Source organism: Pteropus medius, unplaced genomic scaffold, assembly GCF_902729225.1.
Source record: "Pteropus medius unplaced genomic scaffold, Ma_sr-lr_union100, whole genome shotgun sequence".
In the NCBI taxonomy this organism is placed as follows: domain Eukaryota; kingdom Metazoa; phylum Chordata; class Mammalia; order Chiroptera; family Pteropodidae; genus Pteropus; species Pteropus medius.
The window spans coordinates 22,678,707-22,702,829 of NW_024349803.1; the positions used below are offsets into that span (position 1 = coordinate 22,678,707).

Sequence of the window (24,123 nt, forward strand, 5' to 3'; positions counted from 1 at the left end):
GAAGACATACGGATGAGGAAGACGTGCTACCACGCCCCTACGGGGCTCCGTACCAGGTTAGGATGACACGTCCCTAAGTAAGACCAAACTGGGTAAGTAAAAAGTGCCCCAGAAGCTACACGATTATATCGTAGAAGCTCAGAGCTGGTAAGGAGGCCACTAGGCTGGAGTGATCCCAAAATCTTCGTGGAAAATGTGATTTTTCAAATCAGGCTTTGAAGGACAGGTAAGGGTGTTCAGATAAAGAAGCTCAGCATTAACAGGTAGTTTGCCTCTTGGATACACACTTGTTTTTGGACCCGCTGCAAGCAACAGTGTAACTGTTGATGTGGAAACACAATATGGTGTCTCAACTTCATTTATGAGTGTTCGCTTTTCGCCCCTTCGCAAACACCACGCTGTTGCGAATTATTTACATAAAAATACAATACGGTCATCTCCAGAGGAATAAAACAAAGCTCCAAACAATATCCTTGCTTCTCCCAGTTGGATCTTTCTGCCAGTTTCCTATCCTCCCCCACGTGGAAAGACGGCTCGTCTCTACATAAGGTGGCCCTCGGCTCTGTCCATGAAAATCTAGCAGTGTCTAGGCCCCCATGGCTCCCCATCTCTCACCCCATGAGATACTGATCGGAGCCCCCCTTGGAAGCCTTGCATTCTCTGCCATCTCCAGTCACTCTGACCCTCTAGCCCATGTGCTACTTGGACAGGTGTCCGTCCCATTTGACCACAGAGCACTTCTTGACTGACCCTCTCTTCCCGCCCTGCTGTTCTTCTTTAGCTCTGGTCATTTCCAACACACGACACCAGATCCGCCCTTCCTACCTGGGCTTCTCAGCTCTGTCCTTTCCCCTCCGACCGCTCCCAAGCGTCACCTGTCTACTGTTCGTCCTTATCATTCTGTGTCAGTGGGTCCTCCAAGACTGCGACTCTTTGAAACAAGCTCGAGACTGTAATGTCCTCCATTGCCTTCCAGGCTTCTCAGTATTTTATTTATCTATTTATCCATCCATCCATCCATCCATCCATCCGCCCACCGACCCAGCCACCTATCCATCCATCCACCATTTGCTGTGCACCTGTCACGAGTCGGGCACTACGCCATCACTGGAGATACAACGGCGAGCAACACGAAACCTGAACCCTGTCCCCATGAAACTGAAAGCTGGTGGGGAACAGACACAGTAATCCAATAACTACCCCGACGACTGCTTACTAAAATAGCCTTTTATCCCTAAGAACCTGTCCCAGGAGACCGCTGGTAAACGGGACGGTGGTGGACACTTGGCACCACCATCCCGTTCTTCCTCGCTTCCCTGGTTCTCCCCGTGGCTAGGGCCCCCTCGTCCTTCGGCCTCGGCACCAATGTCAGCTCCCTGAGCATCCTGACGTGGCAGCCAAGCCAGCCGCCTTTTCTCACGGGCCGTTTTATTCTCTTCAGCAACTGGCCTCTGAAACCACACGCCCGCCTCCTGCCTCTCGCACGCAGGGTAAGCTCTGTGCGGGCAGGTGCGTATCCGGACGGCTCACGGCCTCCTGAGTGCCCAGAGGCGGCCCAGCACATAGAGGGGGCTGCATGATTATTTGATGAAGGAATGACCACGACCCAGCACGGTAGGCTGCTCTTAACGGACACCCCCATCAGTTCCTGCTTTTATATTCAGTGGACGCGACAGAAATAACCCCAGGGTAGGTGAATTCTGAAAAACTGCTCAAATATGAGGAACTAACTTTTAATCATTCGCTTCTGAGAGCCGACGCGTCCACGGACAGACAAAAGGAGATGTGTGGGGTCAAAGAACTCAACCGACAGCCACCTAACTGTGGCGACTAAATTCTCCCCCAGGACGAGGCTTCATCTCCCAGGGTCGAGAGCAAACTGTGCCAGAAGTGGTCGCGGGGGGCAGTGAACGCCGTTGCTGTGCCTGCGTCTGCTCCTTGCACGGGGGCCGCTTAGAAAGCGTCCATCCGGTCACTCAGGAAAACCAATGCCCTTCAGAGGGTAAGTAAATAACCGAGGTCTGCCACCTGCCACCTCCGCCAGCGCATGGCAGCAGCCTGCTCCGCACCGTGACGTCTGGCGGCCGAGCCCAGTGGACGGCACAGGTGGGGTACGGAGACCCCCCCAAGGCAACACGAGCGAGGCCGGGCACCGAGGACCACGTGCTTCTGTGCCGGTTTCCAACAGCCCGCATGTTAATTTTGCATTATTTACACCAGTCCCCAGTCCCTCAAGGACCTGAAGCAGCTTTATAAACAGAATGTGGTCAATAAAATAAAAAAGTGGACAATAGGGGACAGTGACATGCGTGAGCACAGAGGCCAGAACAAGACTTCGTGGGCAGCTGGGAGGAGCGATGGCTGGGCAGTCGTGGGCTCGGCGCCCGGGTTCCTGGCCGTCAAGCTGAGATGACAGAGAGGCTCGCTCCGTGACGCCTTTTCCCGTTGCAAGCAGACGTTTCTTGATGGAGGGGACGGTGGGGCCGGCTTCCCGGTCTGTCCACTGGGCTCTCATCCCGGGCCCCGGGCAAGTTCCTCGGCTTCTCTGAGCCCACGAGGAGCTCGCACTGGGTGTGTCCATCACGTCAGCATCACATGAAAACTCCACAGCAAAGGTGACCCCACGAGCACCTGTGGGGGGATCGCAAAGTGGCGAGGACTCTGTCTCCAGGGTCACAAAGACCTGGTTTCGGCTCCACCAATCACCAGCGATTGTCCCCTTCAGAGACAACGTCTCTGAAACCCAAATTTCCTCCTCTGCAAGATGGGCAGGACCCCAGTACTTCGTGATGGCTGTGACGCTCCAGGGGCACAATCACGGTGACACACTGGCTGACACAGTGGCCCGGGACACACCCCCAGGGTGTCCCCTCACGCAGCCCTGCGGGAATGGCGGTCCCTGTCACTCCCTTCTGAGGGATCGGGGACCTAACCGACAGTGCGCATCGAGTGTCGAGCCCCACCCCGAGGCGCCCACCCTGTGACAGACGTGGCTGGCACGCCGGGCAGAGGGGCCAGGCGGCGGTGCCGCAGAGCACTCAGGCCCCAACTGGGGACCTTCCCGGTGACACTGGGGAAGGAAGGAGCCTGGTTCCCAGAAGGAAGTGGGGGTGCCTCGTACGGGAGGGGATGTGAAAAATGATGGCAGTGTGGGGAACTAGGGGGCCTCCCGCAGAGGCAGGATGTGCCGCGGGGAGAAACGGGGCTCAGGGGCCCACAGAGGCTCCTGGGGACAGTCACTGCCCCCTCTGCTGCCTGGTGAGGCCCGGACTGGGTGAGACCAGGCTGTGCGCACAGTTCGCAGACCTGTCCACTGGACCTCTTTCTGTCACCATGAGCTGGGAGGGTGTGGGAGGGGGAGAGGGAAAGGGAAGGACAGAGGGGTGGGGGGGACGCCACTCCCAGCCCGCAGGCAGCCGACTAGCCTCCCCTGAACATACCGCCCCCTCTCCTAAACCAAGAGCCATAGTCGCAGAGGGACTGTTTCACTTTTCACGCCAAGTTTTTCACTCCACCCCACTTGGCAGGTATGAGGTGACCCTTCAAAATACATCTGGTCCAGAGCAGGTGACATTAGTTGATGAAGACAGAAATCAGAAGAGCAATCGCCTGGCTGAGGGGGAGTGGGAAGTGACTGAAAGGGGGAACCAGAGAACTTTCTGGAGGGAAGGAAACGCCTTGATTAGGGTGGTGGTGACACAGGTGTGGCATACAGAATGACGCCCCCTCTCCCCATCCCGATCCCCGGGACCTGGGAGTGTGTCACCTCACCTGGCAAAGGGGAATTAAAGTTGCAGTGGGGTTGAGATCGCTCACCCACTGCCCTTCAGCGGGGAGAGGGTCCTGGATTAACCGGAGGGACCGATGTGACCACGAGGGTCCTTAAGAGTGGGAGAGGGAGGCAGAGGAGGTGGGGTGACGGTGAGAGGGACTCCACCCACCACTGCCGGAGTCGAAGGCGGAGGAGGGACCCAGAGCCAAGGGCTGCGGGGTCGGAGGAGCCAGGACGCGGGTTCTCCCGGGACCTCCGCAGGAAGGCAGCCCCGCCCACACCTTCGTTTTCAGCCCAGTGAAGACTCATGTCAAACTCGTAAGGTAAAAGATGTGATTGTGTTAGGCCACGAAGTTTGTGGTCACTTGTAAAAGCAGCTGAAGAAAACGAATACAATAGGTATCGTCACCTGTCAGATCGGACGGGGCTGTGACACTGAGTCGAGGCACGTTGCCGTCGGTAAATTATATCACCATGAAAAGGGAGAAAGGCAAACGTTCTACTTTGTTCCCAGAAAGCTAGAGAGCTGTGTGCGGGTGCTGACACGGGCCACCTCCCCGTCCCCCGCAGAAGGAACTGGGTCTGCCGCCCTCACGGCGACCTTCCTGCCTCCCGGCTCATCGCCAAACAGCACGGTTCCCGAGCCCGACGCATGGAAGCCGACTCGTCGGTGTCTCAGGAGATTGCCGAGACGGACCGCCGCTCGTGAATCCAGCACGCACGGAGGCGCGGGCTGGGGTCAGGCGAGGCCGGGCGACTCGTGGCAGAGCCACGACCAGCATCTGACCCCCTGCCCAGGGCTCTTCCTACGATTCTGGCTTCTCGGGGAACACACGGAAGACCCGCCCAGGGGCAGGTGCTTTTAGGGCAGACCCAAGCTCACGGGCGACAGGTCTGCACTTGGCGTGGCTTTCAGGAAGGAAGTCGAGGGTCGGGGCAGGTGAGGACGTCGCCGCTGGCAGAGGCCATCTCCTGGGCAGCTCTGGCGGGGGCGGCGGGGGCAGGGACACGAGGCACGGCCGTTGTACGCCAAGCTCAAACACAGAACGAGAAGGGCGGGAAGATGGGTCACAGAAGGCCGAGGCCGGGAGCGGCCATTCAGTTTGCAAACACCCTCCTTTCTCCCCGGACACCATCTCTGCCGAAGATACCACGCATAGGAGAGATACAGGGGCCCGCCAAGGCCACACGGAGTCCTCGTCCCCCGACGGCCCAAACCCAGTCCCTGGGACCACGCTGGGTCCTGGTGGAATCGACAGCCTCCGTGTCCTTTCTCGTCCTGGGATGACTGTCAAGTGGACACGGTTTGTTCTCCCATGGCTGCTTGAGCTGGACAGGGACTAAGGAACCGAGCGGCCTCAGATCGAAATAATAACGAAACTATCCTTTCAGATCTGTCTTGAAAATGATCAGAGATTGCTTAATGAGCCTGGCAGCCACCCGCTATGGCCACCCAAATCCTTGCAAAGACACAGAGCATGGTTTGTGAGAAGCCTGCTCGCTTCTAAACAAAAGGCGCCCCAAAGTCAGGACCTCGCAGACAGTGGTGGCGACTCTACAGACAATGGGCATGCAGTGGGCAGGAGCGGGGTGGGCGCCCCTTTCTTCGGGGTGAGAGGTCATGGTCCCAAATACTGTGCAGGGAGGGGAATGGGAGACCAGGCCTCCCCCGCGCACTGACCACGCAGCAGGGGACACAAGCAGACATGAGCCTTATGGAAAGGCCATCCTCCCAGAGTTCAGAGACGTGGGAGGAAGACAGGCTTTGTGCCTGGACGCGGAGCCGGCCAGCCCACACCTGCGGGGCCAGAGGCCACTGTGACCGGGGGAGCCCTCCGAGGGAGTCTTGGCTAAAGGAGGAGCCGTGACGGGAAGCAGAGGGGGACGTGACCCAGGACGCAGCCTGGCGGGAGTGTGGGTGGTCCGGGCGGGGCGGGGCAGGCCACCGTGCCGCCGAGACAGCTTCGAGACTGTGACCCCCCCACAGCGGAAAGCTGTCCACCCGCGGTTGGTCCACCTTCCAGAAGCCCACACGCTGGGCCCGGAGAGAATCCAGAGAACGAGCTGTTCCGCTTGACTGCCCCGGACGCCACGACCCTGCCACCCGTGACAGTCAGTCTGGACGCTCCCTTCTCTGCTGCAGAACGAACTACATTCTCAGGCGAATCCAGGAATTTGAAAAATGTGGACACTGAACAGTGCGTCAGCCCCTGAGCTTCCAGCTGACGGGAAGTCTCCGCTGGGGTCTTTGACATTTTCCACTTTTCGCTCTGCGTCGGGCACACGAAGACCTTGGCCTTGGCCCCGGGAGTCTTGGACACCAGAGAACAGATGCTGTGAGGGTGACAGAGGGACGGCGGTGTCTACCGAGGTGCGGGGTCTACCTCCGGGGCTGTCTTCCTGCGCCCGTGATCACCTGACAGTTTGCCACATGCCGGAGACCCTCTCTCGGTCAATTACACTACGGTGAGTGGTAACTGAGTGCCTCCTATTTGCCAGGCAGTGCCTATGTGCTTTATACGCATCACATCATTTCGTCCCTATAACCACCCATGAGGGAGCTGCTAGCATGAGCCTCACTTCACAGAGGAGGGCGCTGAGGCTCTCAGAGGCGAGCTAACTCGCTGAGTCATCCCACCAGGGGGGCGGGCCAGGGCTCCAGCCTCACCTGTCTGAGGCCACAGTCCAGGCTCCCGGATACTCTGCTTCATTCCACACCTCTCACCTGAGCGCGAGTTTGTCAAACTCAAGCACCTTTGGCTTTTTATAACGCCCACTCCACAGGTACAGAGAGGTGTGGTGGGTCCCCACGTGAACCGTCCAACTGCCTGTGACGCCTGCCGGATGCGTTGTTACCACGGCTCCCGAACAGGCCCTTTCTGCCTGGTGAAGCGTTGCCCGGGCTGGGGGTTGTACGCTGTTACCAAAACCAGCGTCATGCAATGACCACTGCAGGTCTCGAGTCCTTTTCTTAGAATCTGGCGGCAATAATCAAAACCCTAAGGTCGTGAATCTCGAACGAGGGGGCCGAACAGTGAGGCATCGGGACCTGGAGAACTGGACGGGTGGGAACCTAGGCTTCGGCCTCGGCGCCTCACTAACCAGCCGCACGACCTTGGGCAGTACCCGTGCCCTGCGCTCCTTGTCGGAACAGCAACTCCCACCACCCGCCTTGTGTGCATCACCTGGAGGCTGGCGGCCCACCGAGGCTGCAGGTGTGCAACACTCTGCGTGGAAAACACTCTGATTACTGCGGGAAGCCATTCAGATGGAGGGAGCTGTTGGTACCCGTCAGTCAATTCCCCTTGCAAAGGAAAGGCGATGGACAGTAAGATGGGCAGGTGAACACGTGCCGGGTGCTATGTGATGGCCAAAGTCAAGTGTCCGAACACGGCCAACGGAGAACAATGCCAGCTGATACTGCTTGGCCAGGATGGCCTCTGAATGCAGAGCAAAAAACACACCGGAAGGCAATTCACCATCATAATGAAGCTTAAAAAAAAATCCAGCTGACATTTCGCCAGTTATAGAAGCCACTCAGATTCCTTCAGACACAGAGATCGACCATTTCGCGTCCCCTCCTCAGAGTTTAATATACCTAAAGGCAGAACGCCGGCTTTTGGTCAGGCATTCCTCCTGGACGGCCCCAAACCTTTCAACGCGAACTGTTTTTTCAATATTTCTAACCAATTCTCTTGACTTCAGGAAAAGTATGATGTATGACACGAGTCTAATGGTTAATAAAAGGGACGTGAGGAATCGAACATTCCCTTGGCACAAATTCTCACTCGCTCCAAGGAGGAAATTTTTTGCGAGGTGTGATGGCTTTTAACCCACAAATACGCGGAGCTCTCAGTCCAGCAACCGCTGTGAGGATGTTGCTAACGGGAACCAGCTCCATGTTTCATGGGCGGCAAGATCCACCCAGTTCCGTTAAGGACGGCTTTTCTCCTGAGACGGAAGTGCGACGGCCCGCCCTGTGTCTCCCTGGGCCCACGGCACCGGTGCCGGCGGGGAAGGGTGCCGATCTGGTGAGCGGGCTGGACCCCCACTGGGGGTCACAGAACTAACAGTTTCTCATCAACGACATTTCAACCAACACACGCTGCTTCCTAAGAAACAACTTTTTAAAAGGTGTTCTCTGACAAAGCCCTCACACACTAGGTAAACGGTCGGTGGTGACGTCCCCAGGACACAGGACCGTGCAATCGGACTTCAGGGCAGCAGGCCAAGTGTTGCCCCAGAGGGCCCTGGGAGGCCGACCCAGGGGCCAGATGTGCCGGAGACCCCGGTTTCTTCTGGGCTCGGCTCTGCACCTGCTCCCGATGCCAAAGGCCAGCATCTTCTGTGGCAGCCACTGGCCTCTGTCTGTCTCTTCCAGCCAAAGACAGGAAGAGAAAAACAGCCTCCGTGGAAAACCAAGGATGAGCAGCAGGGTGTGAAGGAGACACACCGACATCTGCCAGGGGCGCAGTGGCCTGGGGTGGGGCCTTCCCTGGGGACCTTGCTCAAGTGCACGGCGGCGGTCTGTCTGCTCGGGTCCACGGGAAAGGGCGGGGTCCACGGCACACGAGGCGAGACCCCAGGAGGGGCTGCGTCAGAGCGTCAGGGGCTCTGGGCTCCCAGCCCACGGACATCTACTCGGCCAGAGAAGGTGACGCGCCTTCGCGTGCAGTCCGGGCCACGGGGGACGCACATTGGCCTCCGAGGGGGCCCCGGGGCCGAGCCCACGATTTGACGGGAGACTCTCCCAGGAGCTCACGATCTCTCAGGGCCCATGGCCGTGGCATCGTGACCGGGAGGCCGCGAGACCTCCGCGAGCCTCCGACCTGTATCATGAGACCTGAAAGGAAGGGGGCGGGGGCGGGGGGGACGCTGTCGCCGAGGGGTGCGTCAGGCGCGCCGGCCCCAGGAGGCACCGCAGCACTGAGGCGGGTCCCCGGCCGAGAGCCTGGCGGGGACGTGGCTGTCCCTTCCCACCCCACTGAGGGATTCGGCCCGGGGCATCGAGAAAGAAGACTGACCCAGGAAGTGAAAGGCTAAGAACCGGGTCCTTGGTCTCACTTCCGCTCTGCGTTCCTGAGGGGCAGTTAATCCACACGGACCGACTCCTCCTGTCCTGAAAGGTCCCAGGTCCCCCAGAGCATCCGACTCACGTCGCTGTCGGGCCCATTCCCGTGCCTGTGTTTGTGCAGAGCAGCGGGGGGCTCAGAGACGGGGGGCACATCCTGCCTCCATGGAGGGGTGACTGCAGAACTGGGAGGGCTTGCCCAGGTCACCGATGACACTGTGGCCTCGGCTTCCTCATCGGTCAAGGGGGAGGGAGGACAAGGATGCCACTCGGGAGGCCTGGAGGAGGAAGGTGACGCAGGCCCAGGGCCGGGCACCTGGCAGGTACTTTACACCTGCCGCTTTCCCTTCCCTGCTCTCAACAAGCCAACTGTCCCAAACGCACTCAACCATAAAAGCCGAAGAAAAGCGCGCCGTGGCTGCCGGGGTCAAGGACGCAGGCTGGCAGACAGCACGTTGTCCAGCAGAACGAGTGCCTTCCCTCCCTCGGTCCCCTGCCGCATCTGACTAACGCTCAGGTCACAGACCTTCTGGGCTCCGAAGGACGCGCGCTCCGCGTCTCGCTGTTCCCCAGCCCCACAGGCCCATTGCCCTGGGTTCTGGCCCACCAGGTGGCTTCTGCCTGGCTGCAGAGAACTCCCCCGGGACCTGCCAGTGAGACGTGCAGATGGCCGAGCGCACGGAGGGCGGGCTGGCTACGCAGCAACTGCTGCTCAGGGCCCACAAGCAGGCTACGGCCCCGGAGCAGCACTGACTCGGTGTGGGCAGGGGCCGTGGAGCTCACCTAACCCGGCCTAGCCCCTGGCGACAAGCGTCTGACCCGGGCCCAGCAGCCCTTCCGTCCCCAACCCCGGCGGCGATGCCCCGACCACGATGGCCTCCCCCAGCTCCTGCAGCCTGCTAGGCCCGTGCCAGCCTTTCCGTCTGAACGCTCTGTGCACAGCTGGTTCCCTTCTCATCTGTTGGGTCTTAGCTGAAACGCCACCTCCCCAGAGAAGCCTTCCCTGACTACCCCGAGTGGCTTCTTCGCGATGCTCCACACCCGCCTCACGTGTGTCCCAGTTTGTTATTTATCTGTTAACTGGTTTAGGATCCATCTCCACCAACAGACTACGAGCTCTGAGAGCCGGGACGCGCACGGTCTCACCCCCGACTGTACCACGGCCGTCACGGGGCGCCTGGCACCCAGAATGGGCTCCACAAACGTGTGCCATATGAGTGAACGCGCAACGGCCCCGAAGGATTTCCAGAACACTGAAGTCAAGCCGAGCTCTGCATCCATGGCGGCTGCAGTGTATGTACCTCAAGCACCAGAGGTTCCCATCTGTGAACGCTCGGTCCTGCCAGACTGGGCAGGGCCACGGCCCGAGGCCAGCCAGAGGCGGCTGACGTGGCCTCCTCCGCTCTCGGAGGCTCACCGGTTGGTGCGCGGGTCCCCGTGATGGGCTCGGGCTGGCCAGAGAGCCTAATCCATCCGGAGAACTGTTAACTCCTCTGGCCTCGCTGACAAAAGCGTTTTCATCAGGGAGCAGGAAGGACGATCAACCCGGCACCTGGCTCCCTCCCCTGACCCGGCGACACAGGCTCTGGGCTCGGCAGTCTGTGGGCTGGCGTTGCAAGGAGGCTAATAAAACACAAACACGAACCCGTGTGGCGGCTGCTGCGGAAACGCATCCTCCTCCAGTAGCAATATAATTTTTTTTTTTTAAGTCCTGAATTCAAAGAGAAACGAGTGGTCAGATGCTTTACAGGACGGTCCCCTTCAGAGCCTCGGACATTTTGATGCAAAGTGTAAAACCCAGACGTGGGAAACGGGTAGCAACATCAAGAGGCCCTCTGACACTTTCAAAAAGGAACTCAGAAGACCTCGGGAGATGTAAGTGGGCACAGATGTCCCTGTGAACAAGGAGCGTCAGGGCAGAGGCGCCCAAGCCAGCGGTGACTCAGGCTGTCGAGCGGGGGCTCGGAGCTTGTGCACGGTGTGCTTTCACGCTCCTGCGGCAGGATTCCGGCTGCTGGCAGCATCTACTGAGAAAACGTGTCAGCCCCGAAGTCAACGCCGCAGGAACAGCTCCCATGGGAAAGCCCCCTAGTCACCCGGAGGGGAACAAAGTGATGTTCTCGGTCTGGAATCCGGGGATATTTTATGCAGATGTCCCTAACAGAAGTAGCAAGGGGAAGTCGGCTTGCCTTTGATTATTCAAACAGGCCACTGCTATTATGAATTGCACAACTCTTGGGCAAGGCTGGGGTGGGTTTTGGGTTTTTAAAATTTTTTTAAAGTCTGTCCTCACAGGAACTACTTTTTCTTTTCTAAGAACATTCCATTATGACTTCCCTAATCATGTTTTGTAGATGCCTCTGCTCTGGTGGGAATGTGGCTCACACCCCCGGGCCAGCTCGGAAGGCTTGTGGCCACCAGCAGGACAGCCGGCGAGGGCGCAGGTGGGCCTTCCTGGGGCCGCCACACACTTCTCAGAACGGCAGTTCGCTCCCCTGCTGAGAACTGGATGGCCTTTTTATTTACTTATTTTTTTAAAAATCCAGGCTGAGCAATTTCAACCTACAACCTTCAAGTGACAGCATTTGCCCAGGCCCCAAGAACTCCAGCTGTGGGACAAACGCCTTCCCTGTTCTCACGGGTTCTAGTTCCTAACGCACCAGAGACCGGTGCCATTGCCCGCCCAGGACATGAGCACCAAGGAGGACGCACGGGGACGCGAACAGTGCTCCCTGGGGCACAGCCACTGTCTGCCCCCTGCCCCCCCGGCAGTGGGGCCCATCGGTTTGGGGCGATCCCGTAGTGGGGAGTCAGCTTCATGCTTCCAGGCAGGCAAAACCAGAATTCTAGGCCCCTATCACAGGAGGCTGGGCTAAAAATCAGGGGAGAAGAAAGAGGCAGGGAAAAACACACCTCAGCAACACTGTTCTACCGGGAAGCCCCACACAATGCCTCTGGGAACTTCCTGGCCAAGAGAGGGTAGGAAAAAAATCATCTCTTCGGTGACAAGGTCCAAAATCTTGATGGGTCTTTGAAAAGCTAAGGACACCTAGATTTAAAAAAAGAAAGAGAGAAGAGAAGGGGGGGGGAGGAAGGAGCCAGGGAAGGGGGAGCGCGATCGCTCAGGGACACCATGGCAACGAGTCCGTCCACCTACCCCGGCCGCCCACCCACAGCCAGATTCTCTGCTGACGCACTTGAGAACAAGCTGGTTCCTACCAGCTCAGGAAGGTGAGCAAACCCAGAGCTCATTAAACCCCTTCTCAGCGACTCTTGTCTGCCTGCAGACAGTGAGCAAGGAGGATATAAATAGAAGTTATATAACAGCTCTTTGTTGATTCCTGTGCTTACCCCAAAATGAGGCATGACCTTGTTTTTTTCTGAGGCGTTCTCTTCGGCGGGCTGCTGGGGGCCTTTAATCTAGGTGGGGATTGTCTTAAAGTTTAAACCGCGGGATACGGATTTCCAGGTGAAGGGCAGGTGCTCGGGTATCGTCCAAGTTCGGAATGCTCGGGGTCAAGGCCTCCTCAGGTATGAGAAGTGTCCACTCTCTTGCCACAAAACAGAATCTTAAGGAATCTTGCGGCTGCCACTTAGAACACTTCCTGGTGAGGCCGGGGTTCACATGACCCCCACTGCAACCCTCCCAGAGCAAGACCCAGTAATGAAATGGCTTCTTGGGTTTTCGCAGGAGGTCAGAATGTGCACGCTTAAAGCTAACTGATGCTTTCTCAATACCTCCAGGCGTAATCAGCTGTCTTTTTCTTTTGTGACAAGTAAGACAGCGGGAGTCCAGTGGGTTGCCAGGGCCTCCCCCGGACACGCCGGCACGGCCTAGGCGGTGTTCCGACATCAGCCCAAGCTCGCCTGAGCCCCCGCACCGGCCGGGGCTTCTGAGCAGACCCTGGCTTCGGCGTCTTCGCCGGAAGGCGGTTTCAGAGGAGCGTGTGCTTACGGGGCTCCCTGCGGAGCCCTGTTCCCCGGCTGTCTCGTCTAACCTGTCGATGCCACAAAACTCTGAGCAACTGTTGCCATGGGAACTTCCCCTCCCAAGCATCGTTCAAGAAACGTTACAGGTGCTGGAGAGCCGCCGCCCTGGTCTCAGTAACCTTTTTCACTCCCCAGAACCTCAGAACGTGTTGCTTCAACCGACAGGACTTTCGAGTCTCTGATGCAAGGGCTGTAAAGGCAGACGCCTCTCAGGGCCAGCGGTCAATCCCACAGGACACGGGGGACTGCTCTGATGGCCTGAGGGTGTGCGGGCCCCACGCAGCGTTCAAGTTCTTTCCCCAGTGGCTTCAATACATCACTGCAGCCGAGCCGAGGGCCGGGCGGGTGTAATAGCTCCGAGGGCGACCCCAGCACGAGGCTGTGACTGTGGTCCACTCGGTGGGGTGTCCTCTCTCAGCGGAACTGGAGGGTGGTCAACAAGACCATAACGCATAGATCCAGGCGGGAGAAAAGTCCACCTCCGCTGCCGAGTCCCCCCGTCCCCGGCTGGTCACTGAGGTACATGGGCCATCTCTCAGCTACGCCCCGTGAGCCTGTGCCCAACCCCCTTCCAAGTCCCTGGGAGGAAAAGAGGCCCTACCTTCTACAGTCTGAACAGCGTGGATCCGCTGGGAACCCATACGTCTCCACGTCCCGAAGCAGCAACGTTGCCAGGTAACAAATGTGGAAATATACTCAGAAAACTGTCTGTGACAATATACAACCTCCGCTCTGCAGCTGATAACCGAGGGAGTGTTAAAACACCATGTTCCCTTAACACCCGGGCCCCGGGTGTGAAAATAAAATTAAACGGGATACTTCCTCTTGTAAACAGAAGACAGGCATACAACTCACACACGCACCCACTAATTGGAAATAGTACAGGGGTTTGTGAGAGCCATCTGCAGTGCGCCCTATCATTTACTGGCCCCAGCCCCGCACGCAACCTCCGGAAAACTCAAAGAAACACGACTGAGCAGGAGGCGTCTGTCAGGGGCGAGTTCACCTCTGCCCAGAGAAAGCTGCTCATAAAAAGGACCCAGTGGAAACGGAAGAAAAACTCGTATATTATATAAAACTGAATTTGGAAATTGTGCGGCTCACACTTCGACTTTAGAAATCCACTGGATAACCACACAGTGACCACTTGCTTCTCAAATCGGGCGACCAGACCAGTGCGTCCCACCCCGCACCTAACAGCAGTGAGACAGATGCTGAGCTCCGCACGCAGGGCGCCAGATGGAGGCGGCTCTGAGCAGCCCCGCCCCAGGTCCGTGAACCGAGAGGCTGCCCAGCACGATGGAAAGTCGAGAGATTCTTGAGTTCGAATCCCAGCTCTGCTAACTGGGAGAGTTTGGATAAGACCCCCGGCTCTTCTGAGACTCAGTTCCCTCCTCTGTAACCAGAGCTAGCCCACCTTGCCCGGATAAAGTACGTCACAGCGCCCAGCACAATGCCTGCCCCAGGAAAGTCACGTTATAGAGGCAAGAAGCCCCTTCCTCGTCCTTCCCCAAACGTGAATAGTCTCCAACCAGCCAAAGACGTGAATGTGGGGACAATCCAGCACATTTCGCTGCTTTGTGCAGAACGGGCAGAAGCTGAGCTCTAACGAGCCTCAAGTTATGCCTTCGGATGCAAGCAAGAAGCCAGATCGTCAGTAACGTCATCGGACTTTTCGCAAGAGCCCTCACTCAGCGAGCTGCCCTCTGTCTCCACGGAGAGGAAGTTACATGAGAGTTTCCTTGTCACTGATTTTCATAGACCTGGGAGCCTGGAGCTTGCTGGAAGGGAAGCAGCATGTATGGCACGTAGAATTTTTACTTGGCAAACCAGACCCCCAGCCTATAGGAAGTCATTCACAGGCCAATATTATAACTGGAGCAAAGACCGGCCGCACGAGCTGTCTCGGAATGTGTCCAGCAGGCAGAGCCCAGCGACAAAAAGAGCCACCAAGGGCAATGCCATCAACTCTAATCTTCTAAATTGAAGGGGGTACCCGGCCCCTTTCCTCGGACCCCAGAAAGGGGGTCGTGGGCCTCGTCTGTGCCAGCGAAGCCCTCCCCGCCACAGGCAGGCAGCACTACAGAGAAGCCAGGGACTCAGGCTGGAGCAGGAAACACACCCGGATGCGACTACCAGCCAGCTCTGTGACCCTGAGCAAGCCACTTGACCTCTCAGATCCTCTATTCTCTTCTCAGAAAAAGCGGCCGCGGCAGCACCTGCCCACACGGCGTCACCATGCAGAGTGAGCGAGGCCGAGCGCAGGAGGCACCTGGCCGAGCCGCTGGCACATGAGCACAGGCTCAGGCGCTCGTTCCTCCTATTCGATGTGGATATTCCTCAGAGGAAAAGAGAGTAGAGCCATCGAGCAGGCTTTTCCAAAGTGACATCGTGTATTTCCCTCGGGTTCCGATGAACTTCGCTCCCTCGCACACATAAAGAAGGCGTCCCTTTAAAATGGTAATGACCACCAACACATCTTCACATTTCACGTCCTCGTGCTTATACTCAGAAAGGGCTAGGAGGGAGGTACGCAAGGAACAGGGTGGCCAGGGAGGGTCGAGAGTCGGATTCACTCAGCGGACATCTGCTGAGCGCCCACTGTGGTCCAGGTGCTGGGGAGTGAGAGGCTTGACCCGGGAAGAAATGACCCACGGGCGGGGCGGCGTGGGGGAGAGACATGCAAGCCAAGCGCACCCATGGCTACTGCACCCGCTTTCCACGCATTATCTCCCTTAGTTCCCGGACCAGCCCGGCAGAGCGGGGCCCTCTCCGTGCGCCCATCACGTGCAGAGGAATTCCCTTCACGCGTCGCACGTAACGACTTCTCTAGAAAACTCAGGGGAAAGACAGACTTGGTCTCTGTTCCCTTGGGCCTTACAATGACCCTCCGTTTACAGCGTGGGGCTGAGAGGCTATTTCGGCCACCCGGAGGGAAGGCACTCAGTCTCCGGACTCTGACAACCCCGTCTCGGCAGGCGGTGCCAAGCCCAGCTCCTCCAGCCCCGGCCGGGCCACCTGAGGCGTGTCATTTAACCTCAGAGTGCCAACCGTCCGGCTCACTATCAACCCTAACTGGATGCTGAGGGTCGAGTGGGCACAGAACGAGGTCCTGATGAACAGCCAGAGGGTGACCGACGGCATCACGGTTTCGAGCCTGGGTGCCTGGAGGGGAGCACGGACCAAGATATGGAATCCGAGAGGGCAAGTGCGGGGGGAGGGGCGCTGACGGATGTGCCGGGGTCGCACTGAGTCAGCACGGCTGGAGAGTCCCGGGGATGTGCACAGAAATCTGGGAATCGGCAGAGGCGGAGCCGGGAGCTCTACCCTCGGGAGCTGTCGACATAAACGGCAGCTGAATGCCACGGGGGTGGGTGACATCACCCAGGGAGTTTGGAGAAAAAGAAGACAAACAGGCTTGAGACCCGGCTTCAACGTTTCGGATATTTTAGGCTTAACTGTCAAACGCTGCCAGGAAGCCCTGTGTTTGCCCCCAGGAAAACCTCGGCAGGAGGTGGCATCGGGCCATCAGGAAGTGACTTGAAGCGTGCTCTGGGGCGGGACGGTCCAAAAGCCCTGACCGATGGAAACTCTGCCGTCGCTCAGGGGTCTGGGCTCTCGAGCTGCCCAGACAGGTCTCCCAGGGAATGAGTGGCCTTCTCTGCCTCCTCAAGCTGAGCCGAAAGGGGGCAGGCGGGGGATGTAATACGTCCTGGTGCAGACCTATCGCTACACCGGTGAAGAACACGGGGCAAACGGGGGAGGCTGCTTGCTGCTCCCTGAGCAGGCTGACAGCTGACAGCGGAGACCGCACACACACGGGCCGGCGACGGCTGTCTGCAAAGGGCCGAAGGGAAAATAAATACTTTAGGCTTTGTGGGCGACTCGCTCTCTAAACCCTTGTCACACGAGGGCAGCCACGAGGGTGCTACAGGAATCAGCGTGGCGGCGTGCCAATAAAACTTTATTTACCAAAGCAGGAGGCCGGCTGGACCGGAAACGTCAGCCACCGTGTGCCAAGCCTGCACTGACACCACGCACCGGCCGGGAGGGGTCTGCTGTCGGCTCGGAGGCAGGAAGGGACCTTCCCTGCCCGGAAGTCGTCACCGAAAACCGAGGAGAACACAGACATCCGGAAGGTCTGAAGGAAACGGGGAGAGAGACACGAAGGGACGGGAGAGAAAGACCTGGACTTGCTGCGGCTGTCACGGGACAGAGTGAGGTCGCGCTCGACCGGCACCGCCTTCCCTGCTTCCTCCGACAGTTTTTCCTGCTGTTTAATCCAACTTTCCAGACGACAACTTTTAGAAGCTAATTCCTGCATATGAGTTTTGCAGGAAGAAAAGAGATTTACATTCTTCCAGAAAGTTCCCCGCCCAGCCGGGCAGCCCAGTAACAGAGGACTGAAGAGCGGACACACGGAACTGGCCGCTTCTGCCTCAACGCTGGCTCGGCTGCTCGGCAAACGGCAGAGCCGACATCGGTCCTCCGACTCCCCAAAGGCACGAGCGGGGCGCACACGGTCCCCTCGGGCCACCTCCACGAGACCGTGCAGACAGCCCGTGCACGGACTCCTTGCCCCGACGTGGGGAACCGAGCGCCCGCTGGCCCACGCATGACCGAGTGTCAGCCGCCACTTGGAGAGTGGCAGCAATGACAACCAGGAAGGAACTGTGGGACCTGGCGTTGTCCTTTTCAGGGGAGCTCATCCAGGCCCCGTATTCCCAAGGATGGGAATACGTTTGAGCTTTGAGTTTCCGTCTCAAGATCTGGGTTTAGAGCAGTCGTCCCGACAGACCCTTGCTCCATGACGTGCCATTTCCTGGGTTTGGAGAGGAAGGATGAGGTGCACACAGCCAAGGAATTATTTGAACCAAAAAAGAGAAAGAAGGAAGGAAAGGAGGAGGCGTGGGTCACGCCACAGGGACTGGACGGCCCTTCCGCTCTGCCCAGGACGCCCGTCAGGGTCGGGAACCGCACCCAAGGCGCGGGGGGCCCCAACCTCTGGACCTCGGAAGTCATTTCACGGGGACTCAGGTGGGTCGTGTGTGAAAACAATGCAAGACACGGCACCGGCCCCCCCTGGGCCACTGGGTCATAAACCGCTACACGGAGGCGAAACATAAGAAGTCAGATTTCTGATGGAAGACACATTAACGAAAACGAAGCATATTTTTAAATAAAAATTTGACTAATGAAAACCGCCACATCTCAAGAGCTTTCCAGGACCCGACGCCGCGTGAAGCGCCGCCTGTGAGCCGCCCCGTCTCTGAGAGGTGGGTGCCCGGCCAGGAGCCGGGCTGAGAGGCGGAGGAGGCGGGGCTCGGCCAGGTGGCCACCCCCGCGGGCCGTCCACCCTCGTCTCACGGATGGGAACACTGAGATGCGCTGTATCCTGAGGAAGCCCAAGGTCACCGGCTGGAGGTGGGGTGGGGCAGAGCTGGATTCCGACCAGCTGCTTCCACGCCGGAGGCCGTGCCGCTTCCCGGGCCCCCGACTTCTCTTGGAGGCGGCGTCCCCCACATCCCTGACCCCATGCCACTGACTCTCACAGAACGGCCAGTGGGCAGCCTACACTCCTTGAACTCAGCTGGGCAGCTGTGCTGGGCAGAGCCCTCGGCCTTGCTGAGGGGCACAGTCTCCACCAGGGCAGTCTGCTGGGGCCAGGCCGCTTACTCTGACACGTTCATGGCGACGGCTCCGACACCCCCCACACCGGGAGAAGGCGTCCCTCTGCCCCCACTGCTGGCCACACGCTCCCACACGGATGAAACCCGAGGTCGGAAATCACCACGCACCGGTGACTCACTTCTGACTGCCCTGCCAAGAACGACACCAGCCTTCCCTCCTCCGTGGGGTGACCGCCCCGGCAAGTCGAGGCGGACCTTCCTCGCCAGCTGGCGCCCCGCTTCCAGCCGAGGGAAAGCACGTCGCCCTGACTGCCGGCTCACGGGGTCAGAGGCAGCCAGGTGACCCTCGCTCTCGCGGTGACTCCTGGGAGGGGCGGCAGAGTCCACATCTCATGCTGGCTCCTGGGCTGAGGTCTCAAGACCACCTCAGAAAGCAAATGCATGGTGCGGGAAGGGCCCCAGAACCAGGGATGTCATGTCGCTCCTGAACCTGCAGGCCAAGTTTCCTAACGGCACGTGTCACATTTTCCGACCCTAGCTGCGTACGTGCAGCAGAGAAAGCCCCTCCTGGGTGTGTCTGCAGGCGAGACGGGGCAAGGGAGCACACGTGGGCAGCCGTCGGATACAAACATTCAAACATTCTCCGCGCTTCTGCTGCCGGAAGCAATTAGTCCTCAATTTTTTTTTTTTTTTAGATCTAGTCTCCCGAATTCTCTGTGAGGTCCTGCACAGCCATCCCAGCAGCCTATCCCTAAACATCTGCATTTGCTTAAGAAAACCTGAACATTCGTACTTGACTCCTCCTCTTCCCCAGGTGGGGACAGCTCTGTCCCCTGCAGGGAAGAGGGAGGGAACGTCCCCCGGGGCTGGTGGGAACATCTCAGGAAGAAGGAACACAGAAGTTGGCAAGGACTCCAGGGATGCATATGGAGTGCCGGGAGGCTTGCTGAGCCCTGTGTGTGCCAAAAATTAATTCATAAGCAAATGCTTATTTTATAGTTTCCCACTTGCTACAAAACATCAAGCAGAGAGGAAAGATTTCTTCTGGGGGCTGGCAGGAAGGGGGTGGCACCAGAATGGGGAGAAAGTCGGCAGGAGTTACTCTTTAAGAGGAGCTTGGTCCCCTGGCTCAGTGGTGTCACCCACACTTGGGGAACCCACGGGCGGTGGGGCCACCTCCTGTTCCTAGAGGCAGAGGGTTCGCCATTGAGTCTGAGCCGCTTGGGGGGGCACCCGGGTGGGAGAAGTTCGGGGGGCGATATCCATCCTCGGATGCTACCATCGTCAGAGAAGCCAGGGCAGGGGAGAAGGTGCTGGGAGACTCAGGGACACCGTCCGTAGGAGTCCCTTATGCCACCCCGGAAAACATCCCAAATCCTGCTTCTGGGCACTTCAGGGCTTTAGGTGATGATGGGATGGATTACAAGATGCCAGGATATGGGAGCAAGCTCTGCGTGACGGTGCCTGGCGAGCCCGGGTGGCTTATTCTGGGTGCCCATAAACTGGGTCCTTCAAGGTCTGGGCAATGAAGGTCAGAACTTCTGAAGAACAGCCGCCGCCAGCGACCTCATGCTCAGGATGGGGCTGGATCTTCACACACCATCCGAAAGGGGAAGGACATGTCGAAACTTCTGCCGTGACAGGGGGACCTCAAGGAGAACCGAGCACCCCTACGGCAGAGACAGCGCTGCCTCTCCGCTTTGCAGCCGTGACACCCACCTCGGGGGGCTTGACTCACCCATGGCAGGTGCTCAGACGATTATAAAGGGTGTGGGGGAGCCAGTCTCCGAAGATGGCCCCCCGATGCCCTCGCTCTCCTCACATACCCATCCCCCTCTCACGAAGGGCTGGGGCTCGCCTCCCCTCCCTCTGAAGCGGGGCTGGCCTCGCGACCGGCTCTGACCCACAGAACGTGCCGGATGGGCCGTGCTAGGACGTCCGAGCCCAGGACTGGAAAGGGTGGGCAGCTTCCACTCCTGCTTCTCAAAACGTCACTTCTTGGATTCCGGCCACCATGCTCGAAGACACCCAAACCACAGGGAGAAGCCACATGGAGGAGAACCAAGGCAACAGCCCTGGCTCAGCTCGCGGCTGACGGCCAGCACCGAGGGTCGCAGCCATACGAGCGGCCATCCCGGCCACTCCGGCCCAATCGTGCCCCGTGACCGTAGCCCCAGCGAAGGCCACACAGAGCAGGAGAACCACACCGAGCTCACACCCACAGGGATGTGACGGGGACCAGGAGAGCCGCCGCCCTAAGCCGTCACGCTCTCAGATGGTTGGGTTTGGGGGAGGACGGGACAGAGGCACGCGACATGTAGCACGGGCTCCGTCTAGCTCTGTAGCCCCGAGAAAGTCATCGCCCTCATGGAGCTCCCGCTTCCTCGTCTGGGACAGGGTAACGTGCCTGTCACGCCTCACGGCGCAGCTGGAAGATCCAGATGCGAGAGCTGGAGAGACAGGGCTGCAAACACAGAGGTCCGGGAGTTTCTCTTCTCCACTGAGCTCTGCGGCCACGATCCCAGCCCCGCCCACGGACACCTCTGCCTTTGCACACGACAGGGGTGACTGTGTAAGGACAGAGCCATCTTCCCCTCCGGGCACCTGTCTGCTTCCTCAGATCTGCACGGTCGTCCTGAAGAGCAAAGCCATTGCAGGCGGGGAGGCTCTGGGGGGCCCGGCCGCGACGGCGCGGATCCCGGGCCTCCGACTTGCCGCTTGCATGACTGGGGGGCAAGCTCCCTCGCTGCTGTGTGTTTCGGCTCCCTCATCTATAAAAAGGGGAGATCGTGGCACCTACCTCATGGGGAGACTGGGGGGCTTAAATGGGATGGAGCGTGAGGAGCACTTCCCCAAGTTCCTGGCCCACGGGAAGCACTTCATAAGTGCTGACTGTCACGGTCGCTGTTGTGGTTTTCACTGTAGTTGTTTAAATGATCATACAGTAAAATTGACTTTTTTTGGTGTCCTGTCCTACGGATTTTCACACACGTATGGACTAGTACGGCCGCCACCAAAAGCAGACACATCAAAGCGTCTCATCAAACCCAGAAAACTCCTTTGTGCTCTTCCTTGATAGTCAAATTCTCCCCTCATCCCTCCTCTGGCAAACGGGGACCTGTTCTCCAGCTCTGCAGTCTCGTCCTTGTGAGAACGTCATGAAGGTAGAGCCACACGGGGTGTCACCTTTGGAGACCGGCTTCTCTCGCTCGGCGTAAGGCCTTCGAGGGGGACCCCAGTCACGGCATTTCCCAAGAGTTCACCCCTTCACTGCTGTGTAATGTTCGGCTGTCTGGATGTACCATCATCTGTCCAATCCCCATATTCTAAATAATGATGTTTAGAAACCAGGGAAGACTTTCAGACATGGAACCAGCCAGTCATCACTACTGGGTTCTAAGAACTCCTGGGAAAATATCTAATAATTGCTTAAAAAAAAAAAAAAAATTCCTGATTCAAAGCTGCAAGGACCCCAGAAGCCTGCGCTTCCGTCTCGGCCTGGACAGACAGAGGAACAGAAACCCAGGCTGGGTTCCCTCATCCCACACAAAGCCGGACTGACAGGCGGGCCTCCTCCCCCGCACCCTGCTCTCCGTGAGAAGCCCGTGCCAGGCCCCAGGGCTGCGGGGGTGACAAACGCCGGCCTGAAAACGTTACCACGCTGGAAGCGCGCAGCCCCGCACGCTCCCCATGACTGTTCTTCCTGCCGCCTGCCACTGAGAGGCGTGAGTCTAGGGAAGCCCATCTGACCGGTTTCCCTCCCTGAGACTGTGGCACGTCACATGGAACAGGAAGTGACCATGGGCAGAGGGTCCCAGCTGGAGCCTCCCCCCGCCTCGAATGACCACAGCCCTAACTGACCCAGGGCCAGCCAGCTTCCCCGCTGGTCATCTGCTGCTTTGAACCGGCTCCTTCTGGAACTTCCAATCACTCCGCCTTCAGGGTGTCTGTCCCTAAGTGGCCTCAGACAACCCAAGTTCCACACTGTTTTCTCCAGGAAATGAAGCTCGGGGCTGAGGGGCTCTCAGAGTCAGCTCCGGGCTGGAATCCGTGTTCCTGGAAGGACGGGTCTCTATCGAGGGGGTGGGCTGGGGTGACCTTCTCCCTTCCAACCCTTGAGAGCACAGAAGGCAGCGGGGAGGCGGAGGGGGAGGGAGGAGAGAGGGCATGCGAGCCCTCGTGCAGTGTCCCGTGCCCTGTCCTGTACCCCATCCGGGCAGGGCACAAGGCCACCGCGCCCCGCCCCACGGGCTCACGGGCTCACGGGTTCCCTAGGGAGGAACATCCCCCCCACCCCGCCCGAGGAAACTGCTGGAGCCCAACTGCGGCATTTCATCTGGAGCCTGAGCATATGAGTAATAAATGTGTGAAAACATGAAACTAATATTCATAATTACTTTACAAGATAAAGAACTTGAAGGAAAAACAGCTTCTGTGTGCCTTGCCATCACCATCAGGGTACACTGTGAAAAACACGGCATGTCGCCAGCCAGCCTCAGCCCGCCGCCCCCACGAGCCCCCTCCGCGCTTCATTATTCCCTAATTAGCGGTGTTTTCATGCGGCTCGTCATCCCGGCTCTCGAAAGCTCTGACAGCCAACGGGGCCTCCGACCTCCTTGCCTCCCGCATCCAGCTCTCAATGACCGGGGCACCGGCCTCCAGCGGGCAGTGATCTCCACTCCTGGGAGCCTGTGCCTCACCCCCTTACCCTACCGCTGGGTTCAGGAGCTCTTCTGCTCCCCACTTTTTTGCGGTATAACTTTGGTGCAGTATAGCACACTGATTTTAACTGCACGGCTCGCCGATTTTGAAATAGACACACGCCCATGCAACCACCAGCTAGACTAGGATGCAGAATATCTCCTGCATCCCGAAAGGCTCCCTGTGCCTATCCCAGCCAGCCATCCTCTCCAAGTGACGACCAGTTCTGTCATTAGATTCGCTTTGAGCTCAGGTTCTCATTAGCTCTCCCCAGAATTACTGCTAATTAACTTTTTAATGATCGGACTGTCTCCTGCTTTCCTCAGTTTATCTGTCCCACACTGCCAGACTTAGAGCCCTCAAATCACAGCCCAACCCATCCCCTGTCCCCTCTGGCCTCCTCTGCCCGCTCTGCTCACTGCCAAGGGCCCAGCAGGTTTCGGCCCCTCCCCAGGCCCAGCTCTGTGCCCAGCTCCACTTTCGGGTCCACAACCCTCCTCAAAGCCCATCACGTCAAAACCACCTTCCACCAGCGCCTCCCGCCGATGTCCTACGCCTTCCCCGGCGGGTCCACCGTACTGGTCCCGTCTCCTGGAGGCCCCACCCGCTACCCGTGAGACCTAGCTTCCTGTGAGCGTGTGCACGCATTCCTGTATCCTTGCTAGATTTTCAATTTCTTGAGCACTAAGCTTCTGGGATTTCTCAAATTAGTAAGCTTTAAAAAAAAAAAAAAAACAGGAGAGAACTTAAGGTTTCCAACTTCTCACGTGGCCAACAGAGGAAAAAGCAAAACAGAACTGTCACCCTCTAGCAACACCGCTTCATTAAAGAAAAGATACTGGAGCTAAAAAAAATCGGAGAGGCTATAATTTCAGAATGAGACGGTCAGACAGCCCTTCACACCGATACATCTGGTTAATCAAAAGCTCATTCGCTGCCCTCGTTTCTCGCGCTTGGCG

General features: G+C 58.3%; 1 protein-coding gene and 1 long non-coding RNA gene across 10 annotated transcripts in view; one reads left to right on the forward strand and one right to left on the reverse strand.

Annotated features, from left to right (window-relative positions):
* The window catches only part of ITPR1 (inositol 1,4,5-trisphosphate receptor type 1), a 292,239-nt gene that overhangs the window by 66,563 nt on the left and 201,553 nt on the right, over positions 1 to 24,123 (reverse strand). The gene's annotated exons all lie outside the window — the stretch shown is intronic.
* On the forward strand, positions 11,921 to 15,170 carry LOC120582432 (uncharacterized). The gene is made up of 2 exons (XR_005647561.1): positions 11,921 to 12,074; positions 12,588 to 15,170. It is a non-coding gene; the product is annotated as an uncharacterized LOC120582432 (long non-coding RNA).